The sequence below is a fragment of the Neovison vison genome, chromosome 4 (genome assembly GCF_020171115.1).
Source record: "Neovison vison isolate M4711 chromosome 4, ASM_NN_V1, whole genome shotgun sequence".
Classification (NCBI taxonomy): Eukaryota; Metazoa; Chordata; class Mammalia; order Carnivora; family Mustelidae; genus Neogale; species Neogale vison.
Genome location: NC_058094.1, coordinates 217,682,694 through 217,703,154, shown reverse-complemented (window position 1 = coordinate 217,703,154; position 20,461 = coordinate 217,682,694).

Sequence of the window (20,461 nt, the reverse complement as noted above, 5' to 3'; positions counted from 1 at the left end):
AAAGAGAACCATCCCCCAGATCTCTTCTTCCTCCTTATGTCCATAAGCCTATGAATGCTGCTGTCATTTTCTGTCATTCTAACTTCAAGTCGGTTTTTTTTTTTCTGGTTGAAAAACACATTTATCTCTTATGGTTTCTAGTTTTCCAGAGTCATTTTGATGTCCTTCTCTTCCCTCATCTCCTCACATTCACTGAGATTCGGGCTCTGTTTAATCCCCTCCATAACACTGTACACACCCGTTTCCTTTTCTACCCTCATAGCCTGCCTTCAGGCTTCCATTATTAGTCTCATCTGAACTAAAACAGTCATTCACTACCCCTGGCTTCTCCCCCTTTTGGTCCACCCCGCAGGCAGCTGCCAGGCTGAGCTTCTAGGAACTGTCTCGATCATGACGTTCAGTTGAATGTCTTCATTGAGTTCTCCACACCCACTGGGTTGTTGCTTAAGGCACTGCATGTCCAGACCCCGTGTGCTTCTCCAGTTTTATCTCCCCACATCCTTGCAGAAAAACGAGAGAGTCTTTTGTACCTTAAGAATCATCTCTCTCTCTTCCCTTGTGGAAAGTGTACTTGTTCTCCAAGTCACAGCTCATGGATCCTGCCTGACTCTCATCAAAACAGATAATTCTCCTTCCTCATATCCCGTAGGACTTTGTGCTCCTTTAAAATGATTTGTGTACATATCTTATCTCTCCTACTGGATTCCATTTCTTCCATGGTGCCACCTTCATCTCTATAACCCCCAGGATGCCTTTCTCATATTCAGTAGATATTTGTTATAGCATGTACTACATTCTCTTCTTCCTGAAGCATGAGCTTTACTTTTCCAAATGCCTGTCCCCAAGGGTCTGTGACACAGGCAGTAAGAGGATGAAGGCGAGCAGACTTTCCCTGTGGATCTTTTTGGAATTTAACACTGAAGAGTATGAGGATATTACAAAGACATTCTTATTAAATTCTTGGTAATGAAGTCTAGCAGCATTTGGTGGCTTTGATATAGTCCATGTAATGTTTAACTCTTTATGTGGCTTGCTTTGGTCATGTCATCATTGACGATATGGGAGTTTGAGAGACTGGGAAACGGACCCAAGTGCTGTGCCGTTCTGCGGAGCTGTACGTACCAGTCTGGCTTTTCCTTGTAGAATCTAGAACTTACGCTTATGTACGTCTTAGGTGCTTTCAGTCAAAGTAAATAGCCAAGTGATTCATTTGGGGAATTACTCGAGGTATGCCCCGCCTTCCCCTGTCCTTCCCTGGAGGCTTCTCCCCAAGACTGCCTCTCCTGGATTTGGAAGGAGGGAGCTCTCAGTCCCGGTTTCCGATGAGTGATTTCCAGGAACCGAGAAGGGAAGCAGGAATAGAAAGAGTTAGGTAGTTTCTGTCTTGGGCTCAAAAACCTCAGTCCTCGGTTCCTCCAGCACTGTCTCCTGGCAGCCAGACAAGGAGGGAGAGAAACTGTGAAGGGTGCCAGGGTGCCAGTAGAGCATCCGAGTCCTTGGCAGCGCTCAGAATAGCATTCACAGCTCTCAGTGATTCATCGTGCGCAGGCCTGCCCACCCATGATCTGAGCCGCTGAGGACAGCGTGAGTCAGGCCTCCAGCAGCTTCCTTTCCTGCCTTAGATTCTGTGCCCTTCCCAGGCTTGCTCGGCTGCGGAACAGAGGGGAGGCCGATGAGGCAGGCGGCGCTGCCGGCCAGGAGAGGTACAGCTCCCATCCATTCCTGTTTGAAGGGCTTCCTGCTCCTGTCTGCACTAAGCCCCAGGGAAATAAGGAGAAGAAGAGGAATCTTGGTATTTGGAAGGTAGTGGTCATTTTAGAGGCCTATATAAATTTGGGGCCTAATTTTTTGTTGTTGTTAAGATTTTATTTATTTATTTATTTGAGGGAGAGAGAGAGATGCAGACTCTCCACAGAGCAGGGAGCCTGATGTGGGGCTCCATCCCAGGACCCCGGGACCACGACCTCACCCAAAGACCATTGCCCAACCGATCCAGCCACCCAGGCACCCCAATTAAGGGCCTGCTTAGCCCCATTCTCTGGACATGCTTTTACATTGATCTCTGTGATATCCCTCAGTGTTATGTTTTGCATCTCTTAAATCTAATCTGCATTCTCTTCTGTCCCATTCTTCTCTCTTAATTCTTTTCTTTCTCCTCTTGCTCAGCAAGAATTGGATTTATGTATGAAATCACAGCTGTTGGATTTTTCCTTTTCAGGATAGCTTTTCAACCAGGTATGTCGCATCTCTTTGCTGGTCCTCCCCTGTCACTAGCCCTAACTCAGAGGATATTACTAAACCCAAATTATCTCAACACCAATCCTGGTGTTCTCAGCACTAAACCCCCCTACTGTGGGTCCAGACCTGGAGTTCACCGCATTTGTCCCCTTTGATCTGCAGCAGAATCCCTGGTTCAAAAATCATTCTGATGCCATAGTTGGCTTAAAAATGGGTCCTTCTTGATCTGGTCAACCCGAGACAGGCCCCAGGTCTCCTTTAGCTAAGCTTCCCATTTTCTCATCACTGCATAGCTCTTGCTGTGTATCCCACTTTCTGCTTGTAGCAAGGGGTTGTTTTCCTCTCTCGCCACTTTCCCAGCACTGATTTTCTTGAATCAGGAAATGCTCAGGTTCAAACTATGACGTGTCTGTGTTCCTCCTCCATAGCGGGAGCTCCTTGCCTTCTAGCCCTGTGTGTGTCTGTCACCCGAATCGTTTCAGGATCTTTAGAGAAATCCAGGCATAGCTAGGTTGGGTGACTTGTCTTCAGTGACAGCACGCCGTCTCAACAAGAGTGATGATTGACTGCTTTAGAGGTTTTCCGTTTTCCCTTCCTGGTGGCTGCGTGGCACCCATGCTCTGAGGAGAAGGCAGCTTTACAAGCAAAACAGCCAAGTGTGTTTATTTCCAAAAAGAGCTACACGAGATGAAGCATGGGGGGCTGCGTCAATTCCACCACGAGTGAGGACGGGAAACAGGAGGAGGTTGGGTGTAACACTGCACTTCTGTACAGGATCAACACCTGTCACAAATGTGACCCGGTCTCTGGACCAAAGCTAATTCCAAGCACTGCTAAATGACCCACATACTCCAGATACGTTACACAATATTTTAAAGCACAAGGGATAGTTATCTCAAATTCGCTGTGATGGGATAATTTGGGGGTGCTTCAGGGTGAAGTGTTTTGAAGTAGCTTTCATTTTTATCATTAGAGCATTGCCATGAAATAGGTACAGGGATTTACAGAGAAATGCAGAGGAATAGGTATGGAGAAACAGGACGGAGATTTAGGCCCACGGTGAAGTGAGGACCCTGAGGCAAAGGGAAATGAATGAATGAATGAATGAATGAATGAAGCCATTCAGCATTTATTCTAAAGCACACAGATTTGGGTAGCACAATTGAGATTAGACCCTTTCATCTGTGTTTGATTTCTTCTATCACACTGTTCTTTTTTCGGGAAACTTCTTCCACAGATGAGACCAGTCCATCCCCAGAAGGACCTGTGCTCTGAGTGGTTTTAGTAAAGCCATAGTGTGTTTCTCGGTATTTTCCACACGCTTTTCCCAACAGTGGTGCGTATGGCATCTGGAGTTTATACTGAGTCCTGAGAATAGGCGCCCTTCCACAGGCGCTCAAGACTCAACTCCTCTGGCTGTGTCCGCGCCTTCCCAGACCCACTCCCGCTAGCATCCACTTGACTTTCTCCTGACCGCGCTACTTCCCATCTAATTGGCTCCTTATCTTACCAGCTCCCTGGCCTGTGGGGGCAGGAGAAGGGGACGGGACACTACTTGCTCTCTGGGCTTCCCTTCATTCTGTAAGTACGTCTTGAACGTCTGCTGTGTGTCGGGTTCTCTAGTTACACCTGCTTATCATCATCATGTCCATCTAGTGACCTCAGGTAAGCCCTCCCTCTTCCTGTAATGAGGTCAGTGCTGGACTGAGCATCCCACCCTCTTTCTTACCATCGCTGCCAAGGAATTGAATATCTGTAACTGTCCACACATCCCACCCTTAGAGTTTTCTAGAGTTTAGTACCTGCATTTATAGGACTGTGCAGCCACCATGAAGGCAGTTAGGCTCATTGGACTTCCTAATCAAGTGGGAACACTTTTTGGTTCAAAATCTCTCTAACCACGTTTCATGGGATTGACAGGCTATGATCATGGCTTTTCGCTCCTTGCCCTTGCCCTTGCCAGACATCACTAATCAGTGACCAGGACACTTAGTCAAACAGAGTCTGGACACAGATTTGAGGGTCCTTGAAGTGAAATACTAGTGCCACTACATCTTACCGTATTTGGCCTAAGGAGTTAAAACTATTTTCAAAACCTTTTCAGACCAATACCTCTTTCTGTCCTTCCTACCTACACTTATCCTGACCTCCAGGCCCGAGACCTCTCATTCTGCCAGACACCCCAGACTGCCTCCTCTTACTGCTTCACAGAACTCAGAAAATCCCATGGCTGACCACTTCAAAGATGTGCCTTTGGTGGTCCAAGAATGCGTCGCTCTTGGACTTTTGTTACACGCATCCTAAGCATACTTAGAAGCCAGCTCCTGCCCTAAGCTTTTTCTTCTCTCTACTTCAAGTGCCAAGCGTTCATGGCCATGGCGTGGCTGACACTCAGCAGTCATGGGTTGGCTCTCTGTGTCACATTCGGCAGCAGATAGGCCATCACTGAGCCATCAGAGAGTCTCCCTTCTGATCTTATTGACGAGCAGGAAGCCATCTTCCGTCCTCTCCACTAAAGAATGCTCTGTTGACTTCCTCCTACCTTTCCCCCTTCACTTCTGACTGCATTATCTGGACCCTTCGCCAGGGCTCTCCACTCTACCCCTGGCATCTTCTTCTGCTGCATCTGTTCACTCTTCTTTCTCTTTCTAGTCTCGTCTCCTCTCTGCTAGTGGTTTTTCTACTCCAGTCTCTCCTAACCTAAAAATCGGTAAAATGAATTAAAATGATGCAAAAAACAAACAAACAAACAAACAAACAAACAAAAAACCAACCACTACCCCTCTCTTCACCTTCATTGTTAAATGAATTGAAAATCATCCACACCCTAAATAGTATAACCATCACCCTCTGCCCATTCTGACACCCCCTCCCCCCTTGCAGCCGTCAGCTTCTCCTGCTCCTCCAAAGAGCCCCTCCCTGGCACCCCCTTCCTCTTCATTCCCGTCCCATGGCTACTGTTTGGGGCCAGACCTTCCTTACATCTCACCTAGCTGTCCAGAAGCCTCTGCCACTTCTTCCAATCTGTCTTACGCATCGATGCCTAGCCAATCAGTCTCAGGGACAGCTTTGAGAACTTCATGCTGCTCAAAATTAAGTGGAAAATCCCCACTTTGGCAGTCATAGCACCCTGGTCCTGGTCTTCCCTTACCTTTGCAGCTCCATCTCTACTTGGATTCTTCAGCCAAAATGGACTCTGTACAGAAATGTACCCTCTGTTCTTCCTCTTGACCTTGACTCATGCTTTCTTTTCTGGAGCAGCCTCGCTTTCTTATCTGTCCTTCACCGTTCGGCTCAAGTTCCCTCACCTCCACAATTTTTTAGTGATTCCCCACAACCAGTTATGATCTCTTTTCTGAATCTCTTGGAAATTCCTGAAAGCACTCATAGTACTACTATTTGGTCTGTTTCTGGCCATTGATCTCCTTGAGGATAAAGATTATATATTTTTAATTTTATCTACCGTCTCAGCCCAGTGTCTAGTGTAGAGCTTTGCATTATTGCTGAGTCCTAGCTCAGCGCACACCAGATGTCCAGTGTTAATCACTCTGAGCCCAAGGTCTCAAACTGGTGGCCCACAACTCACACAGTAATCCCTGACGTGTTTTGTTCAGTCACTGTAGAGTTTCGTTTTGTTTTGTTTACTGGTGGTAAATTATGTGAAATATAAAATTTGCCATTTTAGCCATTTTTAGGTGCACAGTGCAGTGGCATTAATTACGCTCGGTGTTGTGCAACCATCACCACCCTCTGTTTCTACAAGATTTTCATAACCCCAAACAGAAACTCTATAACTTTAAGCAATAATTCCCGAGCCCCTGTTAACCTCCTATCTACTTTCTATGAGTTTGCCTCTTCTAGATATTGCATATGGTGGAATCATACAATATCTATGCTTCTGTGTTGGGTTTATTCTACTTAGCGTAACTTTTTTTTTTTTAAAGATTTATTTATTTATTTGACAGAGATCACAAGTAGGCAGAGAGACAGAGGAGGAAGCAGGCTCCCTGCTGAGCAGAGAACCCGATGCAGGGCTTGATCCCAGGACCTTGGGATCACGACCTGAGCCAAAGGCAGAGGCTTTAACCCACTGAGGCACCCAGGCACCCCTAGCATAATGTTTTCAGGGCTCACCCATTATGTAGCAAGTAGCAATACTTCATTCTTTTTTTATGGCTGAATAATATCCCTTCTGTGGTGTAGATAGACCACATTTTGTTTATCCATTCATCTCTTTTTTTTTTAAAAGATTTTATTTATTTATTTGACAGACAGAGATCACAAGTAGGCAGAGAGGCAGGCAGAGAGAGAGGAAGGGAAGCAGGCTCCCTGCTAAGCAGAGAGCCCGACTCGGGACTCGATCCCAGGACCCTGAGATCATGACCTGAGCCGAAGGCAGAGGCCCAACCCACTGAGCCACCCAGGCGCCCTATCCATTCATCTCTTGGTGGACATTTGGGTTGTTCCCACCTTTTGGCTCTTGTGAATAATGCTACAACAAGCACTGGCATAACAAATTACTGTTCGCGTCCCATTTTAAAATTCTTTTGGGTATATACCTGGGGGTGAAATTGCTAGGTCAGATGGTAATTCTATGTTAAATTTTTTTGAGGAATCCACTCCAGAGTATTTAAAATTTAAAGTACTTAGCAAGTTTAAAGAATGAAGGATTACATTAGATTTTTTTTTTTTTCCAACTTCTCTTGGGGAAAAGGAAAAAAAGAAGTCTAGCCCTTCTGGGTCTATCAGGCCCACCTTTGTAGGGAAATAATCTGCTGGGGATAAGTGGGACCACTCCCTGTAGATGTGGTATTTGGTCTTCAGCTCAGCAAGGCCCTCCCTGGGGGGCATCAGACATGGTCATTCTCTGCCTGGGCCCAGTCTTAGCCTTTGTTCTGGTTCCATCCCTTCATTATGTCTTCCCAGGCCTTCCATACAACCACTTTTTCCTTTCTGTGTTCATATTCACTCCATATCCTTTGAGTACATACTGTTCCTTTCCTCTTCTAGGCTGTATTTATCTTTAAGGCAGAGTACCTGTCTTTTTTTTTTTTTTTTTTGTCTCAGATTTGTCAGGACCAATGCACACACTGTTGGTACCCAAAGTCTTAGTTATACTACATTTTAAAATGGAATATCTGAGTTTTAGGGAAGATCTAAGTTATATAGTTATGACTAACAAGTCAACCAACTGCTGTATTGCACTGTGGAATGTTATAAGAAAAGGGGAAAAAGTCTAAAATTGGGGAAATGAATTACAGATGACAGGCAATGAGGGAAGAGCTAACCACTTCCTCATTTAAAATATTTCTTCACAAGGTTTTCTTTTTTTTTTAATCACTGTAGGCTGTATCTGATGAAAATCATCTAAAAGACAATTTATGGAAAACTGACGTACATTGTCATAGAACAAGTTAATATGAAAAAAAATTGAGATGTCATGTCTATATCGACATGCAGGAAAAACCGAATCACTACCTCACGTCCTATAAAAAACATAACTCAGAATGGGTCACCACCTAAATGTAGGCGCTAAAACTATAAAACTTTATTTTTTTAAAAAAGATTTTATTTATTGATTTGTGTGAGGGATAAGGGACAGAGCACAAGCTGGGTTGGGGGGAGAGGCAGAGGGAGAAGCAGACTCCCTGCTGAGCGGGGCTTGATCCCAGGACCCCGGGATGATGACCTGAGCCGAAGGCAGATGCTTAACTGAGTGAGCCAACCAGGTGCCCCCAAACTATAAAACTCTTAAAAAGAAACAGAGGAGTAAATCTTTGTGATGCTGATTCAGGCAGTGGTTTCTTAGATACGCACCAAAAGTATAAGCAACAACAAAAAAATAAATTGGACTTCATCAAATTGAAAATGTTTGTGTTTCAAAGGATATAATCCAGAAAGTGTAAAAGCTCACAGAATGGGAAAAGTATTTGCAAATCATATTTCTGATAAGGAACTTCTATCCAGAATATATAAGGAGCTCTTACAAGTCAACAATAAAAAGAAAAATAACCCAATTTAAAATTAGACAAAGGATCTGTAGAGCTATTTCTCCAAAGATGTTATACCAGGAGCCAATAAGCACCTGAAAAAAAAGCTCAACATCCTTAGTCATGAGGAAAACACAAATCAAAATCACAATGAGATATCGCTTCATAACCATTAGGATGTTTGTAATAAAAAAACCACAATAACAATGGTAGAGAAACGTTGGAAACCTCATACATTGCTGGTAGGATTGTAAAGGCTACTTTGAAAAGTAGCCTGGTGTTTCCTCAAAATGTTAAACATGGGGCGCCTGGGTGGCTCAGTGGGTTAAGCCTCTGCCTTTGGCTCAGGTCATGATCCCAGGGTCCTGGGATCAAGCCCCGCATGGGGCTCTCTGCTCAGCAGGGAGCCTGCTTCCCTTCCTCTCTCTCTCTCTGCCTGCCTCTCTGCCTACTTGTGATCTCTGTCAAATAAATAAATAAAATCTTTAAAAAAAAAAAACATGGAGAAAAAAATGTTAAACATGGAGCTACCATATGACCCAGCAATTCCACTCTTAGGTGTAGACACAAGAGGATGAAAATGTATGTCCACATAAGGATTCATTGCAGCATTATTCAGAATAGCCACAAGATTGGAAACCACATGAATTTCCATCAACTAATGAATGGATAGATGAAACTGGTACATGCATGTCGCGGATTATTAATCAACCATGAAAAGAAATGACATTTTGCTACATGCCCTAATATCGGTGCATCTTACAAACATTGTGCTAAGTGAAAGAAGTCAGACACAAGAGACCGCAGACTGTAGGATTCCACATGAAATGTTCACAGTGGGCCTGTCTATATAGAAAGTAGATGAGCATTTAGGGCGGGAAAGAGGGGCAGGGAATGGGGCATAACTGCTGATGGGTACAGGGTTTCTTTAGGGGATAATGAAAATGTTCTAAAATTAGACTGAGAGATAGTTACACAATTCTGAATATACTAAAAACCACCAGGGGCGCCTGGGTGGCTCAGTGCATTAAGCCGCTGCCTTCGGCTCAGGTCATGATCTCAGGGTCCTGGATCGAGTCCTGCATCGGGCTCTCTGCTCGGCAAGGAGCCTGCTTCTCTCTCTCTCTCTCTCTGCCTGCCTCTCTGCCTACTTGTGATCTCTGTCAAATAAATAAATAAAATCTTAAAAAAAAAAAAAACCAAACACCAAACTGGGGACGCCTAGGTGGCTTAGTGGGTTAAGCCTCTGCCTTCAGTTCAGATCATGATCTCAGGGTCCTGGGATCGAGCCCTGAATCAGGCTCTCTGCTTAGTGCGGAGCCTGCTTCCCCCTGTCTCTCTGCCTGCCTCTCTGTCTGCTTGTGATCTGTCTCTCTGTCAAATAAATAAAATCTTCAAAAAAACCCCAAACACTGAACTGTAAAAAAGAAAGAAAAAAAGGAAAAGAAACAGAGGACTCAGACATCAAATGCTCTTCATTTCTTTTACATAACTGCTAACATACACAGAACCCAAGGATGACAAAAGAAAGCATGTCTGAATTGGTTGGGACTAAAGCACTTATAGATGACTTGGAATGGTGTGTTGAGTTTGCTTTAAAACTCAAGGCTTGCCCCAGGCACCCCTCCACGCAGAATAAACTTAGGTGGGGAAGACAGATAAAATGGGCAAAATGCTGGTAATTGTTGGGGCTGCGGAGCAGGCACATAGGAGTTTCTTTGACTGTTCCATTTTTGTGATTGTTAAAAATTTATTCATAATAAAGGTTAAAAAAAAAAAAAAAAAAAGGACAGCCAAAGCATTTGCCATGACCAAGGACTCCTGAAGGACAGGCCAGAGTCCTCTGGCGGATGAACCCATTTTCTATGGCTGTTGTTCGAAGTACTACAAACTGGGTGGGCAGAGGGGGTTTAAAACCACAGAAATCTCTCTTCCCGCAGTTCGGGTGGCTTAGGGGTCGGTGGGTCCCGGCTCTCTCTTAGGCTTTTGGGGAGGATCCTTCCCGTGCCTCTTGTAGCTTTTGGAGGTGGCGGCAGTCCTGGGAATGCCTGGCTTACAGAGGCAGCTCTCCAGTCCGCCCCCGTTGTCACATGGGGTTTCCCTTGTGTCTCTTCGCATCGTCTCCCCTCTGTGAGAGCCTTATCTTGGACTCTGTTTCCTCTGCCAAACAGGACAGCACCCATCCTGTGTGAGGGCCCACCCTGATTGAGTGTGACAACCTCATCGTAACTTGATGACGTCTGCAAAGACCCTGTTTCCCAATAGGGTCACGGTCCCAGGTCGGGGTGTTAGGGGGAGGTTAGAACTTCAACATATCGTTTGTGGGGGGAGGCACATCCCTGAACTCGTGCACGGACAGGGCAGAGTGGACAGCAGGGCAGCCAGGTGCTCAGCAGGGCTCGCTTCTGCCGTGACTCCGCTCTCCAGCAGGCGGGCGTGGCGGACACGGTGCCCGCGATGGCTGCAGTGACCCAAAGCGCTTCAGTCCCTGGCCAACTTTATCTTTCCCAAACCGAGACAAGCCTTTTCTGGGACCCACTTCCCATTTGGCAGCCTTGACTGATGAGTGATGCCCTAGACTCTTGCATTCTGTCACCTCCTTTCACCAGAATGTTCGTGGGGATGATTCTAACCAGGATTCACTTCAGATCTGTTTCAGGAAAGGTCAGTTCCTTACTCTTTGACAGAGACATGTACATCACTTTTAGAGTTTATCTTTTGAGCTGGCTGCTGAAGTTATTTTAGACTACAGTTAAATTGACCCAGAAATCAGTCCTCTTTTGAAACTTCCTCTGAAATGTTACTCACTCTGACTCTTAAACCAAGGATTACATTGTGCTGTTTCTTGCTCTGTAATCTTACTCTGGCCTTTGACCAAAAGCAATAGAATCAGACCTCTATGTTAACTGGTACTTAAAATATATATAATTTTATTATAGTAAATGCACTATCTGATCATTGCCATGTCTCTCAAATAGTCATCTCAAGAGTTTCATGGAGGAAGTGCGAACTCCTCCACATTTGGTGACCCGTGTGGGCTGCAGACTGTTGGTTACTTTCTGGAAGATGCTGGAGAAGGGACTCACGCCCTTCCTCCAAAACCACCTTTATTGTTTTTTTTTTAACTTTCATTATTTTTTAAAAAAAGATTTTACTATTTATTTATTTGAGAGAGAGAAAGCACCAGCAGGACGAGGGGCAGAAGAAGGACAGGCAGGAGAGGGACAGTGCAGAGTCCCATGTGGGGCTTGATCCCACAAACCTGAGATCATGACCTGAGCTGAAATCAAGAGTCGGATGCTTAACTGAATGAGCCGCCCAGGCACTCCTCCGCAGCTATCCTTAACCTGTATTTTAGTTCCAGTCAGGGGGAGGGATTATCAACCCACGTGTTTTCCTCTCCCCTCTTCCAGGAGAGTGGGGAGGGCCTGAGCCGGAAGAAGCTGATGCTTTGTGGAGGAGGAGGAGAGACCGGTCTGATCCCAGTGCAGGGAGTTGAGGGCCAGAATGAACTTGGGTGCTTGTCTGGGGAGCTTGGATATGGACCACTGTGGTTCCTGGGCAGAGATAAAGACCGACGAGCACAAGATGCGGTATTGGCCCTTGGTTCCCCCATCCCGGTGTGCAGGTGGAGGTTCAGTGCAGCGCCATATCCAAACAAGGCTGCTGGTGATATTTTAACAGCTTCCCTGTACTGCCTGCATCCTACGGGCTAGGCACTGTGCTAACAGCTTTGCATGCATTGGGTACCTGCCAACTGCCCTCAATTTCTGTCCTGTATATGAGAGTAATTCATTCTTTACCTTGGGTGGGCTCTTCCATGTTGCTTTTCAAAATCCAGATTTACAAAAGGCTCTCAGTTTTACAGTAAAGCTCATTTCTCCCTCTTCCTATGGCGCAATTAACGTACTGTATACAATTTGTAGAAAGTCTGTTTACAAAGGGCTCTGTTAGAAGATTCCTTTTCTTGAAAGCACAGAAACACAAATAACAGAAAGACTTGGAGTGCGTTGATAGCTCACTTATCTCAAGCAATATTTAATGCAGTAGAATTAATTGTACTACGAGAAAGGACTGGGACTGAGGTCCTAGGAGCTTTTTATAACTGCACTGAAAAGATCCATAGACTCACCCCTGACATCCAGTCAGAACCGTACCTCACTCACAATAGAGCCAGGGTGATTTTTTTTTAAAGCTATCCATTAAAAAAGATCTTCTGAGGCGAGCCCATTATTTCCTTTGTGAGTTTGGATCAGAGTCTAAAACCCTGACGAGTCAAAGTTCCTTCGCGCTCTTGCTATGATTCGAGCCTGTTCCTTTTATGTCGTGTTCTCAGCAGAGATAGAAAAGACACAGTCACCTTCCAGTGTATCTGTACCTGTTTAATTCCCGAGAGCTGCCACTAACTGGCACATTTAAATAATTGCCACCTTCTCTCCCAGCGTGTGTTTCTGACCTCCCATTTATTTTGTTTTCTATTACAGTATTTGGTTTCTCCCAGTTTCTTTTAAAAAGTTGCATCTCCGTGTGTTCACATTCTAAGGCCTTGAGCTTGTTTTGCATCTCCTTTTTCTTAAAAGACACAGGGAAGTGAGTGATGGTTCCGCAGATTGCTGAAGACTGTGGAGCCAGAGGCAAGGGAAGTCATAGTGTTAACCTGCAGGCGATCGGAAATCCCCAGCCTTCTTCAGGCGGAGGGACTTCCAGATGGGGGCTTCTTGCTGATTTCAGGTCCACGTTCTGAGCCCACGGCGTGCAAGTTCAGGGAACATAATATCCCCAAGTAACCTGGCATTCTGAGTGAACCTCGGCTTGTTACTTTATGGTCTTTATCCCAAGTCTTTGCCAGTACCCTTAAAAATTAAGCAGATTCTAGATGAGAGGCCCTGCCAAGAGTTTGATCTGCCATTAACCACTGCATTAGCCTGAATAACAACCATCAGAGCCTGCCTTGTGCCCTGAGATGCGGTTTAAAGACTCAAGAAAATAGAAACAGCCTCACACGTTCTGGGCCAGCTGTAAGGGACCTGAGGCACCACTTGGACCATCGTTCCTCCTGGGCAAGTGTCCCGGGTGTGGCCTGCACCACCAGGGATGGCTTGCAAACAACATTTAACCAAGTGTTAACCATAACATGATTCTGTTTTCACATGTATTAGAATTAGAAAAAAGATAAAATCATCCACCCAAGAGTCAACTTTTGAAAACTACGCAATAGGTAAATAGAGGAGACAGGGGGTAGCCATGGCGAGACCTGTGAAGGTGGGAGCCTTTGCTGGAGAGGGTGTGGAGACCCTGGGCCCTCACTCTGCCAGCCCTCCCTGCCTCCCCCATGCTCTGCAATCCTTGTTTTCAGCACTGCCTCACTCCCGTCTCCAAGATGCCCTTCTACTGGGCTTCTTCCTCCTCCCCTCCCTTCCTCAAGGCATCTCTGGTGGTCCTCTGGGTTTTAAGAGGAAGAAGGAAGGAAGTTCACATTTATTGACCGTTAATTATTTGCTGGAAGGTGACAGACTTAAGTGAGGCATTGGCTGCTAGTGAGGTTTAGGGTGATTTCTCAGGAGTGCTTCTCAAATTTTCATTTGAGGAATAACCTCGATCGGAGGAATCACCTCGATTGGAGGAAATCACCTCGAGATCTGGTTAAAATGCAGATCCTGGACTGTAGGTCTGGGGTAGGTCTGAGATTTTTACATTTCTAACAAGCCAGTCCGTGGCCCACGCCCTCGGGAGTAGCCCGGGTTGAAGGTGGGGCTCTGCTTCAGATAACTAGGAACAGAGAAGGATATTTATAGGAAGAGGAGGAGTTCTGAAACTACCTCTTTCATCTGCAGTGAAACCAATATAATTATTAAGAACACTGCTTACAAGTCCGGCATGTCTTGTTCTATGGAAGGAATACGAGATAGTTCCTTATACCGACCAAGGCGGTTTGTAATGAAAACTTTTGGCTCCAATTGTTGCCAGGGCACTGCCAGGGGAACCAGCCCCACACAGGGAGTGTGTAACCTAATATTATTGTGTGTGAAATAATGAGCTCCGACCTGGGGCTTTGGTTTCTCTCCCTCGCTCAGGGAGCAAGCCAGCGCCCTGCTGTGGTCAGGCGTTTCTCCCCAACCTGGGGCTGCTTCCAAGCCCCTTTGTCTGGGGACAGAAACCTGGATTGTTGACTTGTTCAGAGTATATCGGTATGTTCACGTCTGTTTGGTTATGAGAACCAGAACTGCCAGTTTGTTCTGAAGGTTACAATAGATACAGGATCACAAAACAAGCCAACGAAATAGAACAGGACCCAGATGGAGGTCACGTTAAAACTCGGGGACTTTCTCCAGGGCCGTGCTATTTGGAATGAAATGACCCCTGATGTTATTTTACCTGCAGAGATGAGAGGAATGTTCTTGCGCCATGCTGAGGTGTTCCAGCATCCTTTCTGTTCCGGCAGAGACATCTACAGAAGGAACAAGGCAAGGCTGTCTTCTTTTCTTTTAAAGATTCAACAGCAGGGAGACCCTAAGCAAAAACCAAGCCTTCCCGGTGACACAAGGAGCATCTGATTGTAGAATACTAAGTGCTGAAAGGGCTCCTGGGCATCACCTAACAAACCCCGTTTCATTTTCGGGGGGCTCGTTGTACTCCAAATTCTCTTCCACCAAAACACACCCATTCACTGTGTTGCATGTAATTTCCAGGGATTAATGGGTTTCCTAACGAACCCACAGATTCCAGGTTAAGGACCTCTGATGTAGTACACTTATTTCTTTTTATAGATGAGAAAATTGAGGCCCAGAGAGAAGCTGACTGACCGTTGGTCGCTCAGCAATGCTCATGATGACTAAGTTAGACCAGAGGATGTGAGTACCATGGGGGTGCACGGGGAAGCCAGGGGTGCGGCTCCCTGCCTGTAGGATTCCAGCTGGCCCCGAGAAGCACCAGTTCTAATTCTCACCAAAAGCAAAGAGCTTTTGGAGAGAATTAGAACCTGTAGCTGGGAGCAACTCAGTATCTAACCAAAGAACATTTGAAGAGAAGTAGAAATAATCAAGCCAGAAACTTACTGGCCCTGGATGTTATGATGTGTTCAAGAGACGTAAGTGGGGGCGCCTGGGTGGCTCAGTGGATTGGGCCGCTGCCTTCGGCTCGGGTCATGATCCCAGGGTCCTGGGATCGAGCCCCGCATCGGGCTCTCTGCTCTGTGGGAAGCCTGCTTCCTCCTCTCTCTCTGCCTGCGTCTTGCCGACTTCTGATCTCTGTCTGTCAAATAAATGAATAAAATAAATCTTTAAAAAAAAAAAAAAAGAGACGTAAGTGGGGCACCCTGCTGCTTCTTGGTAGCCGTGCGCTAAGCTGCGGTTTGGGGGTGTTAGAGGGAAGGTAATAAATTCCTTCCAGGGTTTGAATTCACGTACCCACGTGAATCTTCCACATCCCTGAAACCTTACTTAGGCAAGATGCCCCGCTGAAAGGGAAGTCGCAATTTGGCAGCACACTTTGGGGTCTGGCCGTCCCTGGCACAGTCCCCGTGTTCCATGAATACTTACTTATTTGAAGAAAGGGGCTTTATTTAACATCATTGTAGTTTTCTGGGGAAGGGAGATGCAGGAAACCAGAGGGAGACCAGGACGCAGTGTGCAAGTAAACAGTGGAAAGATGGGGTTCCTAGTGAGGGATGTAGTCTTGCAAACATGCTTCTAAAAGAAGCCAGATACAGAAGGATACATACTCAAGCCCAAGGCAGACACTTAACCCACTGAGCCACCCAGGTGCCCCAACCAGGATCTTTTTCAGGAGAGATCCAGTGTCCGATGAGAATTATCTGGGCTCATTCCTATATGTGGTGAAGGAGACACATGTGGACCAACAGTGGGGTTACTTGGGAAATCCACCTGCTCACGCCACCTTCGCACACAGGTGGGTGGCAATCAGGGCCAAGAGCTGTGCTGCCCCAGTGAAGTGACCAGCCTGTGGCCAGCCCTTATAGCCCGTATTAGGGCATCTGGCCTGTCTGCCCCATAGAAGCCACAGGAGGCCGAGAGGGCATTACTCCAAAAAGCCTGAAGCGGGCATCCTGAGCCTTGCTCCCTTTCTCCACGTGCATGGGTCGAACCTGGATTTTCAGCCACGACTGCTGCATAAAGGAAGTAGACCTCCCCGTTCCTCTTTGTAATAAACCTCAGTAGGATGTAGATTTCCACACACCAAACCCGTATCAAGAAACACCATTATTTTTTGAGTGAAAAAAGGGAAGTTACATACAATATGGTTCCTTTCATGGAAGTAGTAAAACCAGAAAAATTAGTCAATGCCTTGTTCAGGGACAGAGACAAGACAGGAAACAGATACTACGTACTGTAGGAGGTGGTCTCTGGGAGCAGGAGAGCGGGGCGGGAAGGGGCACAGGGAAGTATCAGGAATGCTCTGTATTTTATGCTAGGTGGTAGGTACACAGCTGTGTATTTTGTCATTATTCCTTAAACTATATATAAACACATTGTATGTACTCCTATATTTCTATGCAGGGCTCATAATCTAAAAACAAAAATACAATATAATATCTTTTTTTTTTTAATTTATTTGACAGATAGAGATCACAAGTAGGCAGAGAGGCAGGCAGAGAGAGAGAGGGAAGCAGGCTCCCCGCTGAGCAGAGAGCCTGATGCGGGACTTGATCCCAGGACCCTGAGATCATGACCTGAGCCGAAGGCAGCAGCTTAATCCACTGAGCCACCCAGGCGCCCTACAATATAATATCTTAAGGCAACATTTTATGTTGGGATTTCTTCATGCTTTATTTTTTTAAAGGTTTATTTATTTATTATATAAAGAGAGCACACACAAGCAGGGGAAGTGGTGAGGGAGAGGGAAAGGAGCAGATTCCTCACTAGGCATGGGGCCCGATGCGGAGCTCCCTGTGGGGCGTGATCTCATGACCCTAAGATCACAACCTGAGCAGAAACCAAGAGTTAGAAGCTTAACTGACTGAGCCACCTGGATGCCCCTTTGTGCTTGATTTTTAAAAGTATATTCTATGATTTAATATTTTAAAGAATATATCGGAGTAAGCTGGCAACTCTGATTTTTTGAAAGGACATGTTATTTTGAGATTCTGCCCGCCCCCTTACTTTTTTGGTGTTAAACTGCCCTTTCCTTTGATGGCGTTTTCATGAAGTGTTGGTCATAGTAAGATTATATCTGGGATTTAAAAACAAAAAGCTCCTTTTCAGGTTAAGTAACAAACCCCCACCCCTACCTTTTCTTCCCCCCTGCCCCCCCGCCCAAGTTAACCAGTCTGTGACATTCAAAAGACTGGGATCTTCCAGGTGTAGATGACATTTCTATGGGAAATGAAGACATTGCCTTAGTATTGAGCTCTAAGGATTTGTAGGGAAAAAAAGGGAAAAGGGGTATTATGTGGCAGAGTAATGCCTGGAGATGATGTAAAGGATAGGTAGAATCTTCTAAAGCTTTTTTTTTTCCAAGAGCTTTTCCCATTCTTAGATACGCTGGGCATTCGTTTGGTAATCTTTCTTGTGGTCTTGAAAAAAATGGAGTGGGAGACACACAGTCACTGTGTGTCGCATTTAGTAGGATACCAGCAAGTGCCACTGTGTTGGAACTTTATTTCCCCAACACTGAAGCTGTAAGTATTCTGTCACCAAGTAGCAGTGTTCACAGAATCTGAGAGGACTTAGAGGTAATAGAACAACTATTAGGATAACCGACATCTATTGATCTTTTAGCTGTGCCCTGTGTGAGTGCTTCACTGACATCGGTATGTGCTCAGGGGAAGGGGCTCTGCTTTGGGAAAACAGAGTAAAAATTCTTTCTGCTCTAAAAAACAATTTTGCAATAGTGCATTTTTTGCCTCTGGATATCATTTTTTTAAAAGATTTTATTTATTTATTTGAGAGTGAGAGAAAGCAGGAGAGGGAAGAAGGTCAGAAGGAGAAGTAGACTCCCCTAGGAGCCTGATGCAGGACTCAATCCCAGGACTCCAAGATCATGACCTGAGTCAAAGGCAGTCACTCAACCAACTGAGCCACCCAGGCGCCCTCCAGATGTCATTTCTGGAATGTGCCCCTTATTGTATAAGCCGCTTGTAACTGGGTATTTTGTTCCTTGCAGGCAGAAACACCCTGACTGACAATCCCATCCACATATAGCGGACGGCCGCAGTATTAGTCTCCCTCTTCAGGAAGAACATCAAGGACAGTATTTGGAGGAAAATGTTCCCAGTGGGCAGAACTTCGGCAGATCACCTCGTTGCTTGTTTTGCCTAGGAGAGACAGCTCGAGGTATGGGTTCACTTGTGGATTGTGGTTCATGGTTTCGCTGCATGGTCAGGGACTCGGAAGGACCATGACTGCAGAATTGATGGTCCGGGGAACAGGTGGATGGGTGGATTTCTATGAATGGAAATGAAGACGTGGTCTTGGCGGAGGGTTTTACTAGTCAGGGAGATAGAACCATTGCACAGACGTCAGTCAGCCTCCTTCCCCGGCCACTCTAGCCATTGCCAATGTCAGGGGTAAAGGTTATGCATGGTCTCAGAACCATGGACTTCCACTCACCGAGGCCAGTCTGGCTATGGCCGTTGTTGAGTGCCCACTCTGCCGGCATCAGAGGTCCACCCCGAGCCCCTGAGAGAGCATTATTTCCCAGGCTGCTCAGCCAGCTACCTGGTGACAGGCTGATTACCCTAAGCACTTCCACCACCAAGGGCTAGTGTTTTGTTCTTACTAGAACACGTACTTACTCTAGGTGTGGATTTGCCTTCTCTGCCCCCAATGCTTCTGCTCAGACTGCCATCTGGGAACTCCCTGAGCCCCTTATCCACCATCAAGATACTGCACAAAGCATCACTTCTGATGAGAAACTCGCTTCACTGCAAACAAAGGGAGACAGTTGGTCTGTGCTCATGGAATTCGTTGGGCTTAGCATATTCCCTGTTATCCAGAGGCGCTCGTTTGATGGAGGTGTGGAATGGCCTTTCCATGACTTCCAAAAGCTAGGTGGCAACACATTTTTGGTTTGAGGCGGTGTCCTCCAGGATGTGCTCCGCGCTCTAAATCAGCATCTAATATAGGCTGCTCTTTCCCCCATAGCCAGGATTCACTGCTCCAGGACTGAGGGGGTGGGGAGGAACTAGTCCCGTCCACTCTCCCCTTTAGTGATCGACAAGGCTATGCTAGTTTAGAGGTCTCAGTTCCTAAGAAAGAAATGCTTCCCCCAGGGACACACCAGTGATTCCACTGAACTGAGAACCGGCAAATAACCTGGTTGCAGGGACTACCTCAGGCCAGTGTATCAGCAGGCCCAGGGAGGGAGTTAGAGTCCCGCCTAAGGTAACCAATCCTGACCCTCAGAGGAAACTGGGCTGCTACTACACCATGTGGGTAAGAAGTGTGTGTGCCTGGAATACAGACGGTCCCTTGTGGATGTCTCAGTGCCCTGTGTCCTGTGAAGGAAGTGGATGGAAAACTATGACAACCCAATTCGGGCAAGACTGCCATTGGTCCAGACCCTTTCAGAATAAAGGTTTGGGTCACCCTGCCGGGCAGGAAACTACTACCTGCTAAGGGGTATATGGAATAAAAATAAATAATAAAAATAGTGGAAGGTGGGCGCCTGGGTGGCTCAGTGGGTTAAGCCGCTGCCTTCGGCTCAGGTCATGATCTCAGGGTCCTGGGATCGAGTCCCGCGTCAGGCTCTCTGCTCAGCGGGGAGCCTGCTTCCTCCTCTCTCTCTCTGCCTGCCTCTCTGCCTGCTTGTGATCTCTCTCTGTCAAATAAATAAATAAAATCTTTAAAAAAACATAGTGGAAGGTAATGAAAAATCCTAGCTATGCACAGGGCTCCTACACGGCTGTGTTGGTCAAGCCTTGGCTTTGACTCTTGGTTTTGGCTTACGTCGTGATGTCAGGGTCCTGGGATGGAGCCTGCGTCAGGCTTCACGCTCAGCGGGGAGTCTGTTGAGATTCTCTTCCTCTCCCTCTGCCCCTCCCCTTGCCCGTGTGCTCACTCACTCTCTCTCAAATAAGTAAATAAATCTTAAAAAAATATGCCAGCTATGACCACATGACCAGTGGTGGAAAGAAGACTGGAACCATTATAGTTACATGTAAATTAACCAGATCGTTCTGTTTTCTTCCCCTCTCCTATGCTCTTAACTTCTAACATAAGACATATTAATAGTAATTAATGTTATGGTTCAGTATTTTAGTTGCAGGATCACAA